We start from the raw sequence: 26,633 nt of genomic DNA, 5'->3' as shown, positions 1-26,633 counted from the left end.
AGTATGATAGAGGCATCTTCTCAGCTGAGGCTCCCTTTTCCCAAATGACTAGCTTCTTTTGTCTCTGTTCATTTCTTTCTACCCATGCTTGTATGTTTTCTGATAAGCAGATTTCAAACAATATGGAATATTTGAACTTCAGATTTCTGGGCCAGAAAGCATCAGTACAGGCTGAGCATCCCTTATTGAAAAATCCACAATCTGAAATATGCAGGAATCTGGCACTTTCTTAGTGTTCTCATGATGCCTCATGTGGATGGGTCTGTACCTAACATCTTTTAGTGGGACCATAGTTAAGATACAGATAAATGGAAATGTTTTATGTCACATCACCTTTATGATAAGTGAATAAAATGATATGGAATGTAAATGAATTTTATTTTTAGACTGGGGTCCTAGCCCCCTAAGTTAAATCATTATGTATATGAAATATTCCTGGATCCATCTGGTTTGGTTTGATTCACCATTAAGGTCAGGAAGGTTTCCAGGGAAAACCTTGGCACATGCCATAAGACTAGGAAAAAGCACATAAAACTACAGGGTTTTCTTGGTGTGTTTTCTCAGCCTTTCTGGTTCTGCTGAACTCCAAAGACACTGATTAGGGTCTGAGGCTTTCTCGTGGAAAGAAAAGCCAGACCATTGCCCAGCAGATGAGATGTGTGCTCTCAAAGATCCTTGGACTTCCAGCAATAAAACAATTGGAAGTGCTATCTTAGGTTACCAAGCAACTGATTAGAGGGCTCCTTTGCTCATTCATTCTGCATGATGAGGTGGGGAAGCGCAAGCAGGAAAGTGATTGAAAGGAAGATGTGTGGTTTCCGATGGAGACAGCTGTGTTGACTGGGTCCGCTCCATGTTGAGGCCAACAGCCCTGGCTAGACCATCTCTGCAGCTGCTATTGGTTCAGCATTTCCAGATCTGCTGGGCTAGCTGTTCCTGCCTTCCACCAACCCAGGAGCCAAGGAAGAGTCCACTCCAGGTCTCTTTTGGATGCATGTGTTCTAAAGAGAAATATAGAGTACATTGGTGGCAAGGGGAGAAGGGGGAAGGAAAATAGATATCACATCTGCTTTCTGTTGAAATATGTCTCTGCTATGCCTCTCAGTACTCAGAGTGATTTAAGGTTGCTATTGGGAGTGATTCTAACCATCCATCTCTTCTTGCCCAATACCTTCTGCGGCAGCAAGGACACGCTGGCAAGGCAGCGGGTGGGAGGTTATGATGCAGCTTGTGTCTGGGATTGTCCCACATGGGAATCAGTACACATCTTCCAGCACAGTCACAAGTGTGCTTCTGGCACACAAGGGCTTTTCTTCTTTAATTGCCTGGAAATTTTCATGTTGTTTTTCTGATTCCTTGCCACGAACACACAAATGCACTGTGCATTAGAAAGAACCCAGGGACTTCTGCAGCATAAAGATTTGAGTTCATGTGTATCTCAAATATCCTTCAATGCTTTATCTTGAAGGTTCAAAGAATCTGCTCGCGTAAATGATTTGGCTGTCAAATTATTATGGTGACTTTCACTGCAATGTTTTTCTTTGTTCTTCACTGTTTTGATTTTTTGAGACAGAATCTCATTCTGTAGTCTATCCAGAATGGCCTGGAATTCCCTATGCAGACAAAGCTGCCTCAAGCCACGGTAATTTACTTGCCTCAACCTCCCAAGTGCTGGATTACAGGCAGTAGCCAAACACACTTGGTTTCATTCTTATATTTTAACAAAGTTTTTAAAGAATTAAATTTATTATAGTTTTTATCATTATACGGTTACTAAGACCAACAAGTCTAGATATTAGTGAACTTCCTTGTGGCATTTCATTACTAGAGTTCTCACTGCTCAGACTTGACCATATGACGTAAACTAAACATTTTGTACAGTCTATACCATAGCATCATAACACCTAATTGATAAACTATATTTTGTTTTCTAAGAACTGTGTTAGTCAGTTTTGTAACTGAAAAACTACTCAGTTGTTCTAGTTCCCTTTCTGTCGCTGTGATAAAAAAAAAAAAAAAGCATGATACAAAGCAGCTCTGCCAAGAAAGGATTTAGTTTGTTTTCCGTTTTAGATTACAGTTCAGTATTGTAGAGAAGTCAAAGCACTGCATCCACAGTAGAGCGCAGAAAGAGAATAAACACACAGATCCACGACTACTTGCTTTCATCTAGCTTCTCCTGTTTTACCTAGTTTGGTGCTCTGTGCCTAGGGTTCAGCGCCGCCCATAGTGTGTTGTGTCTTCCCATCTCAGTCACCAAGACAGTTCTATATAGACTTGCCATGGGTCAACCTGATCTGAACAATTCCTCAGTTGAGACTCTTTTCTCAAGTAATTCTAGGTCCTGGCAAGTTGACAATCAAAACTATCACACTTGGAACACCATGGGAAAGAAGGATTTATTTGTTTTAGCTCCTAGGTTTAGGGTCTGAGGTCACCTGGCTCTGTGTTTTATAGGCCTGTGATGAGGCAGAACTTGATGCAAAGAGAGCAGAGGAAAGTTACTTCCCCCAACAGAAGAAAAGAAGAAAGAAATAGCAAGAAGTGTCCAAGGCCAAGATCAACCATACACCACAGCAACACACCACAAAGACACACACCACAGCAACTCACATGTGTCCCTTCTCCCACATTCTACCACTCCTCAGTAATTTATTAAAAATTTGGATCAGTAAATGGGTCAAACCATTGCTTCTGTCATAGCCTTTGTGCCTTAATACCCTCCGCAAATATTCCAAAAATCATACCCAGTGAAATGCCTCATTATGCTAAGCATCCCTCAATCTAGTCAAGTTTTCAGTCAAGATGAAACCATCTTGAGATCATTCCATCCACAATTTCCTACCAAATGATTTCCTTAAATCATAGCTAATCTTCAGAGGGAAGGAAAGATCATACTCCCATCTAATACGAAATAACTCTCCTAATATGAAATATGAATAATCTTAAACATTCTAAATTTCTTCCTTGAAGTTGCAGCAGCTCCTGTAGTGGTGAAAATTTTAAATCCAATATTACTTTTAAGAAAAACTCTCAACTATGTCTTTGTATTCAAAACTAAGAGAGAAAAGAAAAGGAAAGGAAGTTATATTCTTCCAGTACACTGTGTCACAGACACACCAATATTTCCACCCCCAAAGAAAAGACTAGAAGAAGAACAGAGGATGGCTGAACCACAGCAAGATAAAACCTTGAAAAGCAAGCGTTAAATTCTTCAGCACGGTGTCCAGCATGCAGGTCCAATGGTGGACTAATAGGTGTTTCAAAGGACTGACAACTGCTGATAGCCTCTGATGGCTGTGGCCTGGATTTTCTCCTGGGTGATCTCTTCCTGCCGCCTTCCAGCTTTCCTTGGTTGATGTCCCATGATCTTCAGCTTCCTGAGTTAACATCTTTGGTGTTATTCTTGCTGTTTCACACATTGACCTCTCTGGGAATCTGACCCAGTTACATACTGCACATCCTTCCAGACTTTCATTAAAAATCTGGGTAGATGAATCTATGACTGCTCAATCCTGGCTTCCTGCATCCCTGCTACACGGGTACCTTGTGGGTGACATCAAGGTCTGCTCCGAGCTCCAAAAGTACCCAGGCTTTCTTGAACTGTGCATAACAGCACCTAACCACCTGGGCAAGTGAACAGCGTGACTTGACTCATTGGTCTTTGTTCACATCTGAAACCTAATGAGCACAGTCTCATCCCTGCTTTCCTCTTGGCGTTCTGCTCCTTTGAGTTTTATGAGGCCTTTAGATTTCTCTCCATCCAATTAAGTTGACTAGGTTAACCATCACAGGAATGTCCCAGATTTTGCTAATCTTATTTTAAAAATACAGGTTCGTTTATTAATATTGAGCCTGATTTGTGGGATACTCTGGAGAACTCAAGGATTTCTTTTTTCCCCCTACTACCAGAAGAAGAAAACCAGTATACCCATTACTCACACAACAGTGTCTAGAACCTTTAGCATGGACAGCCTTAGCACCAGCCCCTGCCCCTCACTCCAGCTTCAATTTTATTATCATTCATTCTTATTCCACATGTCACAGTTCTTAGAACCCCAGCATCTTATTCACCTCTGCATCTTTGCTTGTGTGGGTCCTTCTGCTTAGCTCCATTCCCAATCTTTCTTTATCAAGTCTTGTGGGATTCTTCCTGTCTCTGGAAAGGCCCCATTTCCCTTAGGCAGAACAGCCTACTCTTATCTAAGTGGTGCTCAATGGGCTCTTTTGGAAGCAAGGCACTCCTTAGATTCCAGATCTTTCTTTGCTGTGCTGTGCTAAACTGTGCAGGCAGTGGTGGGCCTCTCTTTGCTCACCAGCAACATGGGTGCCATACAGGGCTCTCGGTATTGTGAACTCCAAGGTGGCAAGGTGTATGGTGACCACCAGGGAGTTCAATGGGAGCACTAGACTCTCCTGGTAAACAGAGTTAATGGTACAGCAAAGCCACAGCTGGAAAAGGTAATTTGAAAAGCTCTGTCTCTGGTCCTTTGGATTTCTGAGACTAAATACTAACACTACAGGGGATGATAGCCTACTGAGAAAAGTTCCCATTCAGTAACCTTAAGGAGACATCAGTAGTCTTTCTTCTCACTTGCTTTTCTGTTTTGTCAAGGAAATGTATAGTTCTGTCAAGGTCAAGAAAGTCAAGCAGGGAGAAGCATTTGTGTGGCATGTCTGTGTGTGTTTGTCTGTGAGTGAGTGTGGGAGGGGTTATGAATTTCTGCTCATTTTCTTTTAAGATGACATAACTGTACATCTGCTGAAGTAGTCAGATAATAGATGCTTGGGAGAAGGACTTTTCAACTTTAATGCTCCCACAGGACACCTGGGACTTCTGTCAGATGCAGATTCTAGCTTAGTGGCTCTGGCAAGTGTCCTGTAATTCTGCCTTTTCTTGCCAGCTTACAGGAGAAGTCATGCTACAGGCCATAGTGCACACTGAGAGGCAGCAGCATTAGCATCCATGGGGTGTCTCGTTATTTTCAATAGATGAGCCTTAAATGCAAATCTGTTTTCTTCTGCTTCAAAATGCTAACGTGATGAAGGTACCACTGTCAACTTGACAATGGGTAACTGGTGTGAAATGGATGGTTAACAGCTTCCTCTCGTGCAGGGTGTTGTCAGAGTCTGTGAGCTTGTTATTCTTATGACCTCCCTCCTATGTGGTGAAGAAGAGAATACTCTTACAGGGGAATATCATTGTATCCAGAGACAGGAAATCTCATTCAATGGTTCCTCAAACAACATCCTATGAAATAACACCTAGGGTTAATCTTGATTGTCAACTGGATTTTATTGACAAATGACAAAAGAATTAGGAAAGTACACCATGGAAAGACAAAGTGTAGTTGTGGATGGCCATGGGTTAGGAGTCCCGGTGAATTGGCCAAAGGGAAACAGGAGAGAGCTGGGGCATCTTGGTGATGATCACTATGTAAATATATCAGGTAATTTGCTTGTTGCTGTGACAACATTCCAGATAAAACTGATATAGGGAAGGAAGGATTCCTTCTAGGGCTGGGAAGACTAAAACCAAGGTTCAGAGTCTCTGAAAACTTGTCCTTTGCTTCACAGAAGGCACTTACTATGACTTTAGATCCTCAAATCTATCATGGTTGCAGAATATCAAGATTGGTGTTCTAGGCAGTATGTGCTACGGTCACAACAAATCCCATATACAAGTATAATAAACTGTAGAGATTCAGTCTTGCAGTTCTAGGGGCCAGGAATGTTAAGGCCGAGAGCAGTGGATTCAGTCTCTGAAGACTTGTTCTTTGCTTCATGGAAGGCAGTTACTATGGCTCCTTACATAGGACAAGTGGACTCCTGGCTTTTTTTTTTTTTTTCCATTAAGGATATAATTGTGTTTCAGTGTGAGGTGTGTCTCCTCCCCGGCCTTCCTGCATTTACCTTTGATCTCCACATGGTGGTGCTGTCTGGTGAGTTTGCATAATATTTAGGAGGCAGGACCTAGTTGGAGAAATGGGTCCCTGGGATATGGACTTTGAGGGTTACAACCTGGATTTATTTCCTGTCCCTTCTTTGTTTCAACTCTATGGAGATGTAAACAAGAAGTCTTCATCTACTTCCCCCATAGCTGTGAATTGTGTGGTGTCCTCTCTACCACGATGGTCTGTATCCTCAAACTGTGATCTGAAAGGAATCCTCCCTTCCCTATAACAGTTTTACCTAGAATTTTGTCACAGCGACAAGCAAAGTACTGATATATTCACATGGGGGGTGGGCCTCTTGATCTAGTCATCTCCAAGATGCCCCAACTCTTGTTACCACTGTAGTGATGACTAGGTTTCAACCCTTGAATGTTCAGGGGACCCCACACTCAGATCTTGGCAATGGGTGCAAGAAGGTAATTTGTACAAACTTTATATTCTATTCATAACTCCAGGTGCTTTGTGCTGTGTGTCAAGGGAGAGGAGAAGAGGCACGTACCTGTGTCGTAGTCCTTGCTCCTACAGTGGAAATTGTCACTAGGGAAACAACAGTGAAGCATTGCTACATTTTCTTTTTGTGGTGCTAAGGATTTAATGCAGGGCCTCACTTCCGTTTCTGTGCTAAACAAGCACTCAGCATCCTGCTATTTGGGTCTATCCCTGGTACCCTCAATTACAGGAGCAAACATAGCTCACACAAAGACCTCCTCGATCTTTGTAGTATGCGGTGCCTGACACTGTATGCCATTGCAGACTGACTCATTTCCTGCAGAATACCAGCCTTTATTTATTCACTCATTTCTCCCAATTACCCCTTTAACCTGTTTCTTTAAATTAACAGTAGGCTTTATGTTTGTCTTTCTTCCTCCCTTTCTAGCTCCCAGATGACTGAGCCACCGTGCTGTGTACCATTTGTACTTCATTCTAGTCTAGAAAGTTATAAATGATTTTCAAGAATTTGAATTACAGTGCATGAAAGCCTTGTTTTGTTGTCTATTCATTACTTAGATGCAGAGGAATTTAGGTTACTGCATCTTCCAATGTGAAGGTAAACTGCAAAAGGTTGTTCTGTTGGTCTGAAAACCACTTGCTTGGCGGAAGGGATGAGTGTTCACCTTGCATAAATTAAGTTCCATGTAAAATGTTTCATTTTATTTTATGTGTGTGGATTTTTTGTCTGCATGTATATCTATACACTGCTTCTGTGGCTGCCCACCTTGGAGGCCAGCAGATAATGTAAGATTCCCTGGAACTGGAGTCAATTATGAGCCACCACGTGGGTGCTGGGAACTGAACCCGGGTCCTCTGGAAGAATAGCCAGTACTCTTAACCACTGAGCCATTTCTCCAGCTTCAAGTTCCATTTTTTTTTAAATCACCTGTTTCCTTGGCTAGGTTATTTCCAGAGAGCAAGATGGCACATGGCAAACAAACTTCTTGTACCATTTCACCAGAGGGCTCTGAGGCTGTTTGCCACTAGCTGGAGGCTCTGTTCTTATTGTCTAAAGCACTAGGAGGTTAGTAAGCAGCCACTGGGAAATGCATGGGGTTCAGTGGGTGACATGGCTTCTCCATAAATCCAGTTCTCTAGTTCACTCTGAGCCATCCCACAGCATTGAGCAGCTTCATTTGTGGCTTTGTTCTCAGGCTCTGATTTCCAAAAATCAATGTCATTGCATAGGCAGGCTACCCATGCTGTGATTGTATTCACAGAAAGCCATATTCAATCCACTCCTTGGTGGACAATGAACGCTAACCCAGAATGCAGTGGCTCTAAACTGCTTGCTCCCTTTAAAGATGAGACAACGTGTCTTATGCCAGACTTATTACTAATGAAATATAACATCACTGGGGAAAAAGAGGCTACTTTGGTTTTTCCAACTATTTGATTCTGACTTATGAACGTGAATTTTTGGGTAAGTAGCAGATCCTTCAGCAAAATAATTTAGAAAGGCTTTTCTTTCTTCAGATATTTCCCACACATTTTTACTTATGTGGGTTTTATTGCCCAGAAAATTCTGGATATAGTGTGGTAAAAGTAAAACTATGTATCTGTCTGCATTAAATCTGGGCTGCACTTCTTGCTAGGATATGGATTAGAAAAAGTACTTCTACTCTTTGTGCCTCAATGTTTTAATTCATGAAATGGGACCATTAGAGTTTCCACTTGATCAGGTTAGTTGGATAGCTAAGTAGGAAACATGTGTCAGGTTATGAGCCCAGAGTTTTCCTAAGGCTGTCCTACTCAACAGAGATATCAAATGCACATTATAACTTTTTAAGTTGTTCTAAGTAGCCTTACTGAAAAGGTGAGAAGAAACAAAAAATTCATTTTCTTTTAAAAAAATATTTATTTATTTAATATATGTGAGTACACTGTAGCTGTCTCCAGACACACCAGAACGGGGCATCTGATCCCATTACAGATGGTTGTAAGCCACCATGTGTTTGCTGGGATTTGAACTCAGGACCTCTGGAATAGCAGTCAGTGCTCTTAACCACTGAGCCCAAGAAATTCATTTTCATAATGTTTTTGTTAAAAATATTTTCATTATAATGTGTAATCAATGTAAATTTATTTATGTTATGTGTCACTTTATCTCTCTCTCATCATCATCCCCGGGGATTCTGATGTCCTTGGTCTGGATGTGCCCTAAAGACCCCTAAAAAATAGACTACTGGCATTGCTTTTGGTTGCCCACCTGGACTTGAGAGTAATATCTTGTTGCTGGAAGTAGCAAACACGTTGGTCACAGGACATGGAGACAGGCGTCTGGTACTAACTAGAAGCTCCCTCCTTGCTGGCCAGATTTCGCAGTTCCCAGAGGTTCTGTTCAGTCTGCTGGGGAGTAAAGTCATTAACATCTCACCCATTTGTGAACCCTGGCAGTTACAAGAGTGAGAAGTCTGGCAAGATATGACCATAGGTGCAGCAGAGGCATAGATATTTGTGGCTAACAGATTTCTGAATGGACTTAAGACCTGTTCCATAGGAGGCACTGTAAATCTGGTCAGTAGCCCTTAGATCTGCCTGGGCAGGAGTCATAGACCCCTTGGGAGAATCTACTACTACTCCTGTTTTGTTAAATGGACACAGTATTTGGATGCTTCTCAATACTTGCCTCTGTAGCCATAGATTAGTGTACTTCTTAGTTCTTATCAGAAAAGCTGTCCCTTCTAGTAGATGGCAGCGAGTATAGTCACTACTGGTCAAAGTGCAGGGGATAAGTGACTATGGAGTACCCACCCCTAAATGGGACATCTTTACTGTATACTTTCCCCAGCAGCCACTGCTGCCATGAAACTCATAACAACAAAATGAGGAGACAGAACAGTCGTAAGAGCCAAGGACTGGAGTGGGGACTGGGACAAAATAATGCCTTCTGAACACGACAGGACTATTAAGCTCTTGAACTCACAGCAGCCTTGGTTATTTGCACAAGACCTGCACAAGATCAAGCCAGTCGACATTTTAGCATGCATGGGGGAAATGCACATGATGTTCTTCCACTTTCTTTGTGCTCCTGACAGTTGATGACTGCTGGAGAAATGAGAGCCAGTTTTCTTTAAGGGTAAGTTTTCCATGGTGAGTTGACTGTGCTCCATTAGATGGCCTCATATCTGTGCATATCAGAGTAACACTGATTGGATTTAGTGGAGTGGGCAGCTGATACATGGCCAGTTGTGCCTTCAGTGACTTGTCCTAGAGATGTGCTGAGTTCTTAAGTAAGCCTTTGTTTCTAGTAACTCAGATGCTCTCTTGAATAGATGTCTTAGTTAGGGTTTCATTGCTGTAAAGACACCATGACCAAGGCAATTCAAAGAAGACATTTAATTGGATCTGGCTTACACTTTCAGAGGTCAGTCCATTATCATCATGGTGGGACATATGGTAGACATGGTGCTGGAGGAGCGAAGAGTTCTACATGTTGATGTGAAGGTAATAGAAGAAGACTGTCTCCCATGGGCAGCCAGGAGAAAGCTCTGGATCTCAGTGACCAGACTTGAGCATATATATGAGACCTCAAAGCCCTGCTTCCACAGTGACTCGCTTCCTCTAACAAGGCCACACTTCCTCCAATAAAGGCACACCTCCTAATAGTGCTACTTTCTGTGGGCCAAACATATTCTGACCCAGGCTGGGTGTTTTATGGACAGAAGATGCTTTTAGAGGACAAATTCTTTGAGAGCAAGTGCCAGTTCCTTCTGGTACTAGCATTGTCTGAGGCTCAGGTTTCTCATTTGTAGCTTGGGTAACCTTTGGTATGAAGCCACCCTTTTATGAGGACTACTGGTATGAAGTATTGGGCAGGCAACAGTGTCAAGCTCGGGGTCTAATGTCCTTCCTGGGCAGTTTCCTGGGCTCCTGTGCAGTTTCCTGGGCTCCATGCTTACTTGTGGTTTCAGGTCATGAGTCCTCAGAGAAAGTTTGTTGCTGAAACTTGAACAGCCACAGGAGCTGGTGCCTGGTATGCTCATTCACTTGCCCCACCCCCATTCACATGGTACAGATTTTCCTTTCCTAGTTCAGATCTCAGGGGCTTAGCCAAATCCATGTTCAAACAGACTATTCCCTCTGTCCTGAGGGGATGGGTTGGGTTTAGGTTTGCTGAACTGGGTGTGCAGGGTTTAGCTGCAGACAGCTGGAAGGACTCCCTCTGTTGCTGATTTAATCTCCTTCCTGAACAGGAAGCTTCCTTGGCATGTGGGCCCAGATCAGATTGGGGGCCTGGCTAACAGAAGAGCCTCTGATCTCCCTGGCTTATGGAGATCTCTACTTTTTTATCCTGAGACTGGATAGATGGAACTGTAGCAGGCAAGCTTTCTTGCATGAGGGTGTTTTGAATGTCTGTTGGTCACTGAGCCATTTTGAAGTTTTTATTTATTAAAGCAAGCTTACCACAAACAGTCCCCTAAGCACTATTTACATTTCTTCATAAACTCTTCTGATCTATAACATGTGTGCAGTTCTCACTGTTATTGTCATATCAGCTGATCTTTTGTCTTAGGGGTTTTATTTGAAATAACAATGTATGGAGTGTCTGGAAACCTATTTTAGTCTCTTTCCACAACATGAGTTTCTGTCCTGCCCATGTCACATTCTCAAGGGACACCTGGAAACACAAATGTGTGCCCAACATGGATTTTTCAGGAGACAGTATTTTGCTTTTAGAGGCCCCTTTGCTTAGTATTCCTGAGGAGTTTGTGTTTTAATCACTCGTGAGTGTGGGTCATCCAGCTGATCATTTCTATACAGACATGATTTTTGTGCAACAACTCAAAAGCTAATAAATGTCCTTGATTTTGGACTTGTTTGGGGAGCTCCTGTTTCTGTGCTCATTTCTTGAGTTCTTTCTCTGTGTATATGCACATGGGTATGCATATGTAAGTATGTATGTGTGTGCACTGCATGTGTGTGATCTACTTCTCAGTGCATGTACCTTTATGCATGTGACCACGCATCATTAAGAACAGAGATTATGGACACTGGATTAATGGCTCAGTGGTTAAGAGCACTTGATCCTCCACCAGAAGACCTGAGGTTGGTTCCCAACTTTTATATCACATGACTCAGCACAACTGCCTATAACTCCAGCTCCAGGACACCTGGTGTCCTCTTCTGGATTCTGAAAGAACCCACACACACATGTGGCAAGTACATGCACACACATAGACATGCATGCATGTAGGTGTGCAAGTGTGCACATGAATGCACACACATGCATGCATACAAATAAAAATAAAAAATAAATCTGAAACACTTAAAAACAAAGAAAATGAGAAAAATGTATTGGCAATTAAAGAAAAAGGATGGCAGGCAATATGAGAAGTTGAAAACATCCACAGGGCAGTTCTGAGTGAGCATTGCTAATGAGTCTTCCTGTAAATTGCAAGTGTATTGTAACCTTTAGCAATTTCCCATGAGTTCAGGGCAACAGGAGCCATAGGATAGTATGCAATCCATTCCTAATGAACAACACAGTCAATAGTTGCTATATTGTCTTGGACTAATTTGTGTTCGATAAGTTTGTCCTTTGGAAAATAGACCATATCTGCTTGGTTATTCAAAGTTAATAGAGCACTGTAATATTCCACTGTTCAGGGTTAGTGTTCTTCCTTGTGTTCAGATCTTACCTGTGTCTTACATGCCTCTCCATCAGACAGCTCTTGGAAATCTTGGTAATCACAGTGTTCCTTTGTGAGGCCAAGCAAAGACGGATTCACTCAGTGGATTGATTGTGCTTGTGGCTGTCTGAAACATAAGCTTGTCCGTGGCAGGCACTTGAATCTCCATCGTTCACGACTAAGGACAACATGGTTGATAGTGTAACCTCATAGGATTTGGTGGAGAGATGAATTAGCTACTTGCTGAAACAATGGCTGTCATAGGAATGATAAGTAACTACTTCAGGTAGAGTTGCTTATGCACACAGTTAAAATGCCCAAGAAGAAACTGGTCAATGTTTAAGACCATCTTGTTCCTGGTGCGGCAATGACAGGTTCTGGGAGATACTTACCAAATCACCATCAGTCTTGGAGAGAGTCCGTGTGTAACTTCAGCATATTAGTTCTAGGTTTGTTTTCCTAACCAGTGGTCAAACACGGCTGGTTCAAAATGTCACTTTCGCCCTGGCATTCCCCTGTACTGGGGCATATAAAGTTTGTGTGTCCAATAGGCCTCTCTTTCTAGTGATGGTTGACTAGGCCATCTTTTGATACATATGCCCCAGTACAGGGGAATGCCAGAGCCAAAAAATGGGAATGGGTGGGTAGGGAAGTGGGGGGGGGTATGGGGGACTTTTGGGATAGCATTCTAAATGTAATTGAAGATAATATGTAATAATAAAAAATATTAAAAGAAAAACAAAAAAAACCCAAAATGTGACTTTCTTCCTGCAAACTACCAAGGCTAGTGTAGCTAACAACAGAGGGTTCTATAGGGCACAGAGCCCCAGCTCTTGCTGGCAGTGAGCCACTCTGACTCAGGACCCTTGCTTCTTCCCCTGAATTCTTTGTACTTCATGATGGTGAAAGAGAGACAGGGAGGATCACACCCCATCACTAAAAGTGGCTCACATCAGTTGCACTGACATGTGGCAGTCATGTGACCCATCTTAGGCCAACAGCTAAGGACTGTACTATAGTAGAGTATCCCAGCTCATGTGGATGGACTTGGATGGATACTGTGTGCACCTTTCAAACCTAGAGACTTAATATTAAAACTTGTGATCTGGAGAGCAAGTGCTATTGTGTGATCAACTTTCTGTAAACGTTTAAGAGGCTTTACCAGAGCCGGGATGGTGGTGGCACATGCCTTTAATCCCAGCACTTGGGAGGCAGAGGCAGGTGGATTTCTGAGTTCAAGGCCATCCTGGTCTACAAAGTGAGTTCCAGGACAGCCAGGGCTACACAGAGAAACCCTGTCTTGGGAAAAAAAAAAAAAAGAGGCATTACTAGGCTGGCTATGGCCACACACACACACACACACACACACACACACACACACACACACACAGAGAGAGAGAGAGAGAGAGAGAGAGAGAGAGAGAGGTGAAAAAGAAGTATTATCTAGATGGTTTTATAGAGTGAAATCAGAGAGAGTTAGTTCCTTTGAAATTTGGTGTCTGTTGGGCAAAGCTTATTCTTCCTGCCTGGAAGACCTCTTGTCTCTCAGAGGTGCTATTTTCTCCAAAGCCTCAGGGAAGGTTGCCCTGGACACTGTGATATGTGTATGGAAGGTATATTAGCATGGATCCTTCCATGTTCCCTGCATATGATCATTCTGCTTACTTTTGAGTCTTTCTGCTAGATTCAGGCCTCACAGAACAAATACCATATTTAATAGGACCTGGAAGTAGGGCAGTCTTTTCCTATAGATTCCGTTAAGATGACAGACAGTTGAATTTTCTTAGCAGGATTGGGTCCATCATGGTGAGAACAGCGTACAGGGAGGCACCAGGAACCATGCATGGCAGCTTCATATAAAGCAGTTTGGCTTATTTTCCAGAGGAAAAGCTGCCTGCTCTTAACTGGTTTGGGAGGCAGCAGCTTGGCGTTGCTCTCTCTTCTTCCTCACCCTGGCCTCACCTGCTGCTTCTTCCTACGTAGCCCCTTGCACCACTGCCCTGATGGCAAAATGTTACACTTTTCATTTCCTCTGACTCCTGTCACAAACTATCACAGGGCGAATGGCTTAAAACACAGTCTTATTTATGTGTTTATTTTTTTAAATCTATGGTTCTTATTTATTTTTAAATTTACTGTAGAATACTTCTATATGGCATCATGTATATCACAAACTTAATAGTGTGGATGTCTTTAGATCAGAAGTCTGCTGTGACTCACACAGATATCAGATCTGGGGGTCAACACACTTACAATCCTCTCTGGAGGACTGGAAAAGAAGACACATGGCCTTGTCCTCCCAACTTCCAGAGGCCACATGCATCCCCCTGGTATGTGGCTGCTTCTAGGGCTTAGTATCACACAGTATGATACTTACTATACACTTTCAATGTTGAATAAGCATCAGCAAGCCACTGCCCTCAGCCAGCCCCACAATCAGGAGATTGGACTGATACTCTACAAATACTCTGCTGCTAAGCTGCATTGCTTAGTCGGTTAGGCATATTAACTGCAGTGTGTGTGTGCTGGTTTATATATAGCCCTATCATAAGTCAAGTGGCGTGACTAATACCTTTGTGGCATTAAGCAGCTGTCCTTTGCATTATGTAATAGACAGAATAGTGAGACCAGCTCATAAATGATTCTCAGTTAAAACTAGACAGTATATATACCATTTGGCATAGTCAGAGGTAATGGGTCAGCTCTTGATATTAACTGGGCTATTGCTGATGAAAAACCAGGACATAGTGGTGTGCTATATGGCTCATCTTTTGCATGTGCCTGAGTTGGGTTTGGTATTCTCTAGATGCAGCTAGAGTCATTTGTCAGTTGCTTTTAGGAAATGTTAAATGCCCTTTCAGAAGCATCAACACTCTCCTTATTTGCATTTTCCATCCTGTGCTAATCCTGGATATCAACATTTCTTTGATGAATACCCAGCAACACTGTGTCTGCTGCAAGGCAAAACCTCTCCTCCATCCTCCTCAAGTTCTCTGTGGGAAAGAAGCCCTTGCTAGTCAATTTTACCAATTACTTGAGACTTTGCAAAGCACAGCCTATGTATTGGGTAACAGATCACCGAAGATTTATTGAGTGTGGACAGAGCAGCTGTATTGCTGAGATGCGCATAGTGCTATTTAAAGGAACGAGGGCTGTCTAGTTGCCAGACCTGATGCTATGATGTCAGGCTTCCTGAACACCTGGGTTGCCAAGGAACAGGTAAGCAAAGGGAAGGGTTTCTGACCTGTACCCCTTCACTGCTGATTGTTATTTGTAGGCAGGCTCTGAATCTCCTTTGAGTTCGATAGATTTCCATTACCAAAGCAGAGCTAGTGTGAATTCCACCTGCACACTGAGATTTTTTTAATAGAAGAGACCATCTAGGGGTCTAGAGAATCTCAGATCTGCATCTATATGAGTGGGATTAGGGGTTGAGTTCCGTACAAACAGGTAGAAGAAAAGAGAGTCTGTGATGCGTTCATGTTTGCATATTATTGAATTATTGCCTGGGTCAGAAGCAAGAACAAACCAATTGTGCATTGTTTGTACTGTACACCTGCACTCTTGTTGTGTGTGAGTAGCCTGGGAGGCTTTATCCTCTGCGGGTACATGCATGGGGTCATTTAGAGGTTGTCACTTCCTTTGTGGTTTTTATAATTTGATTTCCTGGAAATATATTTGATTTGATTTATAAAAAAAAGAGAGCTGACTTTAAATTGTCATTTAAAATGGAGAGAAGGAGAAGGCTTGACAGGTAAAGGTGCTTGCTATACAAGCCTGATAATCTGAGGTTGATCTTCACTATGCACTTGTACTTTAAAAGCTGGATGCAATTGTTTATGCCTACAAACCCAGCACTTCTCCAGGGGGACAGGAGGCAGAGACAGGAGAACTTTCCTGAAGAGCAAGCTTGCAGACAATCCAGCCAGATCATGTGAGGTAGCAAGAGAAACAACAGGAGACACCCTGCCTTGAAACACATGTTCCTTGAAGGAACATCTTGAAAAGCTGTCCTTTGGTCTTCATACTCCTGCTGTGACACGTGTGTGCTCCCTATCCACACTCACGTACACACACCTCAAATTAATTAATTAAAAATCCTAAGTCGGCATACCTAGTTAAAAATGTTAACCTATATGATGTTTCTATCAACTATAACAGTTTCATTATTTTGGACCCTATAATCAAAAAGAAAGTGTCAGTCATCTGGAGGTGCTCTAACAGCTTCTGCAAATTTGTGCCTTAAAGAGCAGAACTCATTTCTCCCAGATCTAAAAGCTGGAGTGTCCAAGATCAGGGTGATACATATTGTTCTGTCTGGCAAGGGGCTTTTTCTTGCTTGGAAGTAGGTGGCTAGCATCTAGTGTCCTAACATGGCATGAATCAGAAAATGAGAAGAAGCAAACTCTTAGTAGGAGCCATTAGAAGGTCACTACCTCCATTGTGAGAGCTCCTCTCTCATGGTCCAATTGCTTCTGAAAGTCTCACCCACTGATGTCCACACATCACCCTAGAGGTCCATAATGGATTTTGAAGAGGGAAGCCTTCTTCGTAGACCAGAATAGGATATTTCACCTTAACATAATGAGAGAAATATCTATAAAAAGCAGAGGGGATGATGCTCTACTCAAGTGTAGAAGAACTCAGCTCGAGTTTGCAGCTTCATCCTTGCAGGTTTGTTTGTTTGTTTGTTTGTTTGTTTGTTGTTCTAGTTTGACCTTTGTAGTCAGGAGAAGTTTTCTTAACTAAGTGGCACCAGAAACTATTTCACTATGACCAAAAGCAACTTGGGGAAGAAAAGGTTTATTTCATCTTATATGTTAGTAACAGTCTATCACCAAGGAAAGTCAGGCAAGAACTCCAAGCAGGAAGCTGGAGGCAAGAACTGATGGAAAAACACGAAGGGGCACTGCTTACTGTCTTGGTCCCCTTAGCTTGCTCACTCTGCTTTCTTATACTATCAAGGACCACTAGCTCAGGGGTGGCACCACCCACAGTGAGCTGGCCTCCACCATATCAATCATTAATTAAGAAGATGCTTTATAGATTTCCCTACAGGCCAAAGTCCTCTGTTCAATCTCTGGTATTGTATCTACTGGGCATAATATTGCATGCCTATCTTCTCAGCACTGAGGAAGGAGTTAGAGGTGGGAGTTTCAGAAGTTCAATGTCACCCTTGCCTGAATAGCCAGTCAAGGTCAAACTAGGCTACACGAGATACCTTCTCAAAAAAAGAGCCATACCTAAAAAAAATATTAAATTCAATTAATTAAATGCTTCCACTTTTAATGTCAATGATGGAAAGATGTAAGCATCATTAGAAAGGAGTAAGAATTCTGGTTCTTAGAAGTTTTATAGGCACAGTCCTGTTCCCTTAATGAAACAAGGAATTATTAGGTTGAGGCCTGTCTGACTGCTCCAGCAGAAGGAAGAACAGAAAAGTTCTTAGAATCCATTAGCATCATGGAAGTGTGTGGAGCACAAAGCCAAAGAATGTCGATGCATTTGGGGCAAAAGGATAAAAAGACTGGATTGGTCAAGCAAATCCCTTGGGGCTGCCAAAGCACACAGTCACAGGGCCTATTCTCACCTTAGTCTCTGCAAAAGTGAACTCATGGTTCACTTGGGGGGGGGGGAGGAATGTGGGAGCAGAGCCTGGGAAGTGAAGGAGATCAAAGAAGGAGAAGGAGAAGGAGAGGGAGGAGGAGATGGAGGAGGAGGAGGAGGAGGAGGAGGAGGAGGAGGAGGAGGGAGGGAGGGAAGGAGGGAGGGAGGGAGGGAGGAGGAGGAGGAGGAGGAGGAGGAGGAGGAGGAGGAGGAGGAGGAGGGGAAAGGAGGGAGGGAGGGAGGGAGGGAGGGGGAGGAGGAGGAGGAGGAGGAGGAACAGAGGCGTGTAGTTTGGCGCTAGCCACAGGATACACAGCTGATTGAGGAACAGTTTTTACTTAGGGAGTAAAGTGTCCCAAAAGTGAGTTCCAGTTTACTGCGTAAACTGCAAATAAAGGAAATATATTAATAAATGCTGGCAAAAGTGCGCTCAATTCAAATTAATCACATTTTTTTTTTCTGAAGTAAAATTGGAAAAGACAAGGTATGTCTTCCTCTCTAGTTTCTATATAACCATTTGCTTAAGTCCAGGAGGGTAATTGGAATGCAAACATGGCTACCTCACATGTAGATGATTAGAGCATTTGGCATGTAGACAAAATTGTAGGCTCTGTGTATAAGTGCATAGTAAACGTCTGTTGGAATGGAATATTATCCCAAACTTAACAAAAGAGTAAGAGTTATTGCAGTTTGAACCACAGGAAATATGTTTCTTCTGAGACAAATAGAAAGTTATGGGCACAGAGTGGCCACTTACTTTATAGCTATTTAAGGATATTTTTCACATACTTTCAATATGTGTATATTGGACAAAGGGGCTTTATTCCTAGCTCCCATGAAGTCCTGTTATAAAGAGACCATTCTCTTTCAGAAGAGTTTCTAAGTTCTCAGGGCCAGATTTTCCTGCTTGCTTCTCTTTTGTGTTACACGGGTACTCATTAGTGAAAAGAGTTCAGAAGGAACAGTTGTCCCTCTCACTCAGTTTACCACTGAGGAAAGGGGCCAAAAGCAAAGTCAAAGATCCGTCCTTTTGGAATTTTGCACTGAGACTAGAACCTGTATTTTGCACACAGCTTATGCCTGCTGCCAGCTGCTAGCCTGAGTCTCCCAAGAGGCCCAGCCCTTTACCACTAGATTGAAGACTCGGACTTTGATGGTTCAGTGATGACTCTGTGCTGAACAGGAGTTCTTGGATCCATGCTATTGCATGTTCTAAACCTTGGCAGTATGAGCTTGCCCTTCCAGAATCCCTAGTTTTTGTCTTGGATTAATCAGATAAACTTTCTACTCTGTCTCACTTACCTCCAAGTTTGGTTATTGAGAGCCAAGGTCTTCCTCTTGCCTATCTTCTCTGTAGAATCAGACAGTTGTGATTTTAATGGAGTTCTGTCCGTTACCTCTTCAGTAAAACTCAAGAGAGAATCTTAATTGTGTTAATAAATGAAAGAAGAATTTATAAATGTTACTTACCAGGGAAGATGGTGGTTGGAAGGTACTTCTACTATTAACCTAAGGAGTGTAGAAGCCGTTCCTTGCCATCTATTCAATGCCACTTCACTCTTTACTATGTCCCTTTTCTTTCAGTGTCAATTTAATGAGTTATTTTACACATAAACTCTGTATGTTTCATACTATCTGATACTTATCATTTTGGAGGAACCATTGGGAAAGAAGTATATCAACATCTAATTTAACATAAGAATTTCTCTGATGTAATAGCTTTAATTATCAACTTGACACAATCTAGAATTACCTTGGACGGGTGCTTCAATGGCTGTTTCTTCTAGTTTAGGTGAAATTGGGAAAACTACCACTGTGAGCAGTAACATTCCCTAGGAATGGAATTCTGAACTGAGTAAGAATAGAAATAGCAAGCTGAGTATCAGCATGGATGCCTTCATTGCTCTGTTTCTGATTATAGATGTGATATGACTAACTCCTTCAGGCACCTGCAGATATAACTTCCCTGCAATGACAGACTTTACCATCAAATTTGACCTAAATAAAGCCATTCTCCTTTCTATTGTCATTGCCAGTTATTTTATTACAGCTTCCATAAATGAAACCAAGAAGCTCCATAAATACAGATATAACCCAAGTCAGTTTTTTAGCAGAAACCCATCTTTATATGCTCAGGTTTTTAATCTCACAGTTTCAGACCTTGAAGTCTGTTCCCCAGAGCATTCCAAGTGTAGCACTCTCTTTTGTGACAGAGACCATGGATGGTGGGTAAGCACAAAGCAATGTCTAAGGCACTGTTCTGCTAAGTCAAGCTTCTCCAAGGGAGGTTTCCAAGAAGGCAGCTGCATACCAGTGTAATGCGAGTCCCAGAAGAGGTCAAAGGAACTGCATTTTCACTAATACTCCATGCCTTTCTACATTGCAAATCCTTGAAGCATTCATTTTATCTTGCTGCAGCGGTGAACTTCAAACATGGCTGTTTTGGTAGAGATGTTTTCTCTTTTAATCAAACACAGGATGACTTAGCCAGGCTATTTTCACAGCTGAGATCCCATTGCTGGGGATTTATGGTGTGTCTCATATGTTCCTGCTTTGGTCTCTTATTCTGACTTGTTTAGTTTTCATGACACATCTGAATGCCTTCTTCTAAGCAAGACCCTTGTCTCGAGATCCAACTGTGGGGTTGTTAGGATAACGACACATGGCAGGGGTTAAGAAACACAGCTCAGAAATTGTTTTCTTTTCTGACCAAACACAGACATGATGCTTTTCCTGCCATGGAGATATAATCCAGATCTGAATCTCTGAAAGCTTTGAGGATGTCGGGTTCTGGTGCTTTCGATACTACCCATGCGAGCCTTTAAAAAGCTTCACTTCATTATCTCTAGCTGAACCACTAGGTGGGAAAGATAAAGAATGTGAAGCTTAAGCCAGGAACCGTGATGCAGTGAGTCAGAGCTGTATTCATCATGTTGTCTTCTCTGTGGCCCACTTAGTAAAACCACTCCAAGATTTGGATGTCAATGGCTGGAGTTCAAGCCGTCTTTATTGATGACATGTTAAGAGAAAATTGCTGAATAAAGAGCCTTCTCTATGAAGACTGGAAATTATCTTCACTTCATTTAACAAGTATATTGCCTCCAAAACAAATTATTTAGGTCAACGCTGACACTGTTCAAAAAGTAGGATACCCCTTTACTCAGTAAACTGAGAATATTAGCAAATGCTGACATTATGATTCCTTTCCCTAATTTAGATTTTCCAAAGTGAAAGAGGCAAATGGCTGTCATTTCTTAGCTCCAACCTTGAAGCAAATGTCTGCAGAAGTTCTAAGTGTAATTCTATTTCACATATGGCTGTTTTGCTTATAGGCAATTGGATAGTTTTGCTCACTGAATTGGATATTTATATGCAGATGTTTCTTTCTGAGTTACTTTTTGGACTCTTCCCCAGAATTATCTGACAGGCTTCAAGATGTTCCCAATGAATTCAGAGTGACATGCACGAGGAAGCTAGTATGGTTTCTTTTCTCTTTTATTGGCTTGTTGCAAAGATAGGTTCATTTCTCTAACCTAAAAATGTGCAAAGCAAACTGGATAGAGCCAAATCCAAGAATGACCAGGAAAACTGAGTTATTATCACACATATAAGGGTGAACAGTAGCTTTATGGCTATAAATCAAAGATGTTTTGGAACTCTGCCTGTATCTATAAGTGTTTTTCTAGTCTGTAGCTTTCTGTCAAGGGCTGGGGAGTCTATTTGAAGTTGGGGGAGTTGGGTGTAGCATGACTAAGATGCACTATGGGTAATGAGCTGACAGATCCCAGTGTCTATAATGAGCATCTCTGTATGAATGGTTTCTGATATGAAAAGAAATTTGCTTATCAATGCAAGGAAAACCATTGGGATGTTAATTTTATGTAAACGTCTTTTTATTCTAATTTTCTCCTCCCCTAAATGAAATTGGGCTTCTAAAAGAACAAGCATAGAAAGGAATTTTAAAGTAATGTGTTAATCAAAAATGGCTCCAATTTTGTACAGTAAAAAAAAAAAAAAAATGAGGGCATGGCTCTCTTGTCTTCAAATGCAAAACAGGTAATTTTCCCCTAAATATCATTTGAAGGAGGCTTACCTTTTGTGACATGAAAATCTCAGAGGTGCTTTAAATTCTCCCATCAGCGAACAGAATCCTATTTTGTGGTATATATTTTTCTTTTCTTTCACCCAGACATTGAGATGCAGAAGCCCAAGTACTAAATAAAGGCCCAAATCTTTACTATGTTGATCATTCTAAACATTTGCTGATTTTATGTCTCTCAGTAGAGTAACCCTGTTTTCCTATGTTTAAGCAGTTTGGGCATTAGAAAGGAGCAGGAAGTGTGGCTTTGCTATACTTTGGGGTTGGAAAGAATCATGCTCTCCAGAACCAGAATTGCAGGGTAAACTATGTACGATATGAACTGATGTTCACAGCAAAGAGCTGAACCTACATTAAATAATCAAGGCAGATTGAGCATTGGAACTTGCCTGATTGGAGAGGTCTCACAGGTCCAGAGACACATTTTCTAAGGCTATTGTTAGCACCCTAAATTGCCATTTACTGCCTACCTCCATGTGACTTAACAGCCTTGTGACTATTAAGTTAATCCTTCAGGAACATACTCTCAGACCTTTAGTTTCTACCGATGTAAAGTCTGAAAATGTCCAATATTACCTGAGATTTCTTGATGCTGTTATGAAGCACTTTACAATACAACTTAAGGGAGAAAGGGTTTTTTGTTTTTTTGTTTGTTTGTTTGTTTGTTTTAGCTCATAGTTCAAGGTACACGGTTGTGGGGAAATCAAGGCAGCAGGAGAATGAAGCAGCTGCTCATGTCAGGTCTACAGTCAGAAGAAGAGCAATGGACATATGGCTGCTGTTCAGTCCCTTTTCCACTTACACAACTCAGGATCCCAGCCAAGGGAATGGTGCCAACCATCGTGAGCAGGTCTTCCTACTTCAATGAAAGTAATCCAGATGATCCCTTCCTCCATGGAATGTAGTTGGTTATCCCTATAATAGTCTATCATTATTGCAACACTGGACACATATTACCTGCCAAGTTAGTATTAGAATATGACCCATCACCGGGTAAGACCACTAATGTCTTTTTTTCTCCCAGCAGTTAGTACAGCACCTTGCAACACTATAAATGGAGGAACTCTGCCATGTAATTTATAATCTTTCTTTGTAAAGAATCAAATTTGACTTCCCACATCTGATTCTGACACTTTCTCATTTAGATCTGTGTGGCTGAGTTGTGGAGACAGATTCCAGGTCTTATGAGACTGCTTGTGTAGCTGGGCGTGGTGGCGCACGCCTTTAATCCCAGCACTCGGGAGGCAGAGGCAGGCTGATTTCTGAGTTCGAGGCCAGCCTGGTCTACAAAGTGAGTTCCAGAACAGCCAGGGCTACACAGAGAAACCCTGTATCGGGAAAGAAAAAAAAAAAAAAAAAAAAAAAAAGAGGCTGCTTGTATCTCCCTCTGCACTCTGTTGCCATTGAATCTCATGAGATGTAGAAAGCTAACTCTCTAGTCTAGGAGGAGAGACATCAAACAAAACCTGACCAGTGAAGGTGCATGTGTCAAACTCCACAAAGAGCAGAGCCTGCAGCAAGCTGGGTTGAGATCCCCAGATGTCCAGATAATTCTGCAGGTATCTGAGAAAGAAATGTTTCTTGTCTACCACTGGTACTGTGCACATGTTTGTTACATAGCAACAGTTAGCTGAAGCAAGGAAAGCTAGATAGGAAAGAGCAGAGAATGAGGGATAGAATCAGACTTTTGAAACTACTGGAAGATGTTTGTTGGTGAAGAGCAGCCCCATGGTGTGGTACCGGGCCATCACTTTTGGCCTTGATAGAAAATGGTGGGGGAATGGGTAGGGGAGGGTGTGGGGGACTTTTGGGATAGCATTGGAAATGTAAATGAAATAAATACCTAATAAAAAAATAAAAAAGAAAATGGATGGCATGGAGTTGAGTGCTCAGAGGAATAGATGTCAAATTAGAGAGGGAGTGCATCATAAAGTTTTGCCTCAATTGCCTAGATTGTTCTCACCTCGTTTAGAAGGAAGGAATGGATTAAGAGAGCTATGCAAAGGCCCATTACTAAAATAATTCTCACAAGCAGTCATACCCACGCTTCAAAGTTCTTATTGTTAATGGAAAACTATAGAGATTTCTTCTAAATTTGGATGATTTTGAGGTAGACACCTTCCCTCAGAAACCAGAGAGAAAATGTAAGCAAGATTCCTCAAGGAAGACTTCTCAACAATCCGGGGCCCTCTGGGCTGGTTTCCCAGCATTGCTGCTTTCTCTTTGCAAGATAGATACAGGGATGGGTAGGTAGGCAAGTGAGTTAGTAGGGTTGCCAAAAGCTCTGCCTAATGATTTCTACTTTTTCCTCTATGTTGGACCATCTGACACCTAACACAAGAGTGCACATTTTTTTAGAGTTCTAAGTCTTTCTTCTGCCTTGTACTGTTGACTTACAGAAGAGACCCTTAGATGCTTTGACACTAGACAAATAGTTAAAACTGAGCTGAACTGAAGGCATTAGCTTGAGGGTGATGAATCCATATTTGCAGCAAGTTAAGAACTACCTTGCTGCTGGACTCATTCACAGACAGTGAATGCAATAGGTATTTGTCAAGACCGAACTTAAGCACAAGCCAGTGTAGTGGGCATCATCTTCCAAATAAGCTAATGGGCTTTCAGAGCTAGCCATAATTTAGCTGGATATGCAGTGAGTATTATATATCCTAGGTATATGCTTGTACTAAGAGTAACGTGTTTATCTGAAGATAAAAATAATTCCTGTGAAGAGGTACTCATTGGTCTTAATAGATGGTGGGTTCGTCACACTTCTGAGCCACGTGACAAAACAGAGCCAAACAACCTAAGGTGAAAAAAGAGAAATCTTATTGTTCATAATTTCAGTCCATCACGGGGAGGGGCAGGTGTGGAGAGTAGAACAGTCCTAGTGTGGCAGACAGGAAGGAGGGAGGGAGGGAGGGAGGGAGGGAGGGAGGGAGGGAGGGAGAGAGAGAGAGAGAGAGAGAGAGAGAGAGAGAGAGAGAGAATATAAATATATGTATGTCAGTGCTACCTGAATCATAGCTCTCACCACCTACAGGACAGCACCGCCCACACTCACACTTAGGGCTGGTTCTGTCTCTTTAGTCCTCTCTGGAATTTTCTTCTCAGGTAATGCCCAGAGACGTGCTGATCTAGTCGTCTTGGCCCTTCCCCATCATTCAATCTGTCAGGCAAAGTTAATTATCACAGACTTCGGTGAAAAGTCTTGATGGAGTCCAGCTGAAGGATACCATTGCTGTCCACTGTGTAATAAGGCTGAAGGATACCATTGCCACCCACCGTGTAATAAGGCTGATTCTCAGATTGCCCGATTAAATGACTGAAAGAAATTTGAGTTGTTTAACCTTAGACATGTCAGTTTAGAAATATGGGATTTATTTCTTACTATAATGGGAGCTGGGAATTTGAAGAGCCAAGGGCCAATAAGGGGCTGCTTCTTAGAAGGCCTGTCTCATTTCTGTAATCTTACAAGGCAAGAGATTAGAGAGGTGTTAAGGGCCTCTCTACAGCTTCTTTTATAAGGCTTGTTCATGAAGGCCCCACTCTCATGATCATCTCTCAATGGTAGCACCTTTGAAGACTGGAGGATAGCATTTCAACATGGGCTTTGGAGGGCCACCTGTATCCAGGTTTGATGGTGTTTCTTAAAAATGGAACTACTCCTCTTTTACATGTTCTTCTGTGCTTTAACCCTATGGGCTTAAGTACACATGGTTTGGGAAGGCAACTTAATTCTCATTTTTTAGGATAACAGAACCTGCTCTAATCCAATGAACAATAGCATGCTCATTGTTTATAAACTGCAGTATGTTTATTTTCATATTATAGTGCTAGTATTTACAGATAACATATGAGAGAAAGACTCTTTGAGCCTGCCACCATGTAGGAAAGCGTGCACTAGTTAACAGAGAGAATGGGTAACAGAGATACAGGCAGACTGTCTAGTTCAAATGTGGTTCAATATAGAAGAGTGTGATCCCACAGGTCTGACAGTAGTTCTCTATTTTACTCTCACTATCCTGCTCTCTTAAAAGCTATTTGGCAGTTCTACAGTGTCAGCCACATAGTACTTGCTCAATAAATATTTCCATGGGTAAGTTATAAAATGAATATATTGTGTCCACGCTTGCACACATGAATGTTGTAGGCTTATCAGCTGGCTTTTCTCTGAAGTCTTTGCTTAAGCTCTGGCTTTCTGAATTAGAGCATCCATAAGGATTAGCTGCAGAAAACGGAAAGTACTAAGTATGTTAGTTAGGTAGGTAGACACTTTATATATGAATTGGATACTTTAAAATTAGCAGAGGAAAAATTATGGGTCAGAGGTGTGACTGTGGGATGGCAACCCTATCCCTCACTTCATGTCCTGTCTTCCTGCTGGAGATAGGCTCTATGAGTTCCCTCTCTCTACTGTCAGGCATTTCATCTAAGGTCCCTCCTTTTGAGTTTTGAGAGTCTCTCACCTCCCAGGTCTTTGGTGCATTCTTCAGTGTCCCCCCTCCAACCTCCTATCTACAGAGGTGGCCTGTTTCCATTATTTCTGCTGACCCTAAAGGCTTTAGTCCTTTTCCTTCACCCAGTACCAGATCAGGTTCCCCCCCCCCCCCATCTACGTTCCCTCCCTACTTGTGATTGCTTTCTTCTCCCTCCCAAGTGGGACTGAGGTGTCCTCACTTGGGCACTTCAGCTTGTTAATCTTTTTGAGTTCTGTGGACTTGTATGTTGGGTATTCTGTACTTTTTTTTCCCTAACATCCACTTATTAGTGAGTACATACCATGCATGTCGTTTTGAGTCTGAGTTACCTCACTCTGGATGATATTTTCTAGTTCTATCCATTTGACTG

At 42.1% G+C, this 26,633-nt stretch overlaps 1 protein-coding gene across 6 annotated transcripts in view; it reads left to right on the top strand.

The window, feature by feature from the left end:
• Window positions 1–26,633, top strand: part of Pid1 (phosphotyrosine interaction domain containing 1) — a 303,550-nt gene that overhangs the window by 231,685 nt on the left and 45,232 nt on the right. The gene's annotated exons all lie outside the window — the stretch shown is intronic.

The sequence above is a fragment of the Mus musculus genome, chromosome 1 (assembly GCF_000001635.26).
Source record: "Mus musculus strain C57BL/6J chromosome 1, GRCm38.p6 C57BL/6J".
Taxonomy (NCBI): domain Eukaryota; kingdom Metazoa; phylum Chordata; class Mammalia; order Rodentia; family Muridae; genus Mus; species Mus musculus.
The sequence above is the reverse complement of the archived record's forward strand: the minus strand, read 5'-3'. Positions and strand labels throughout refer to the sequence as shown.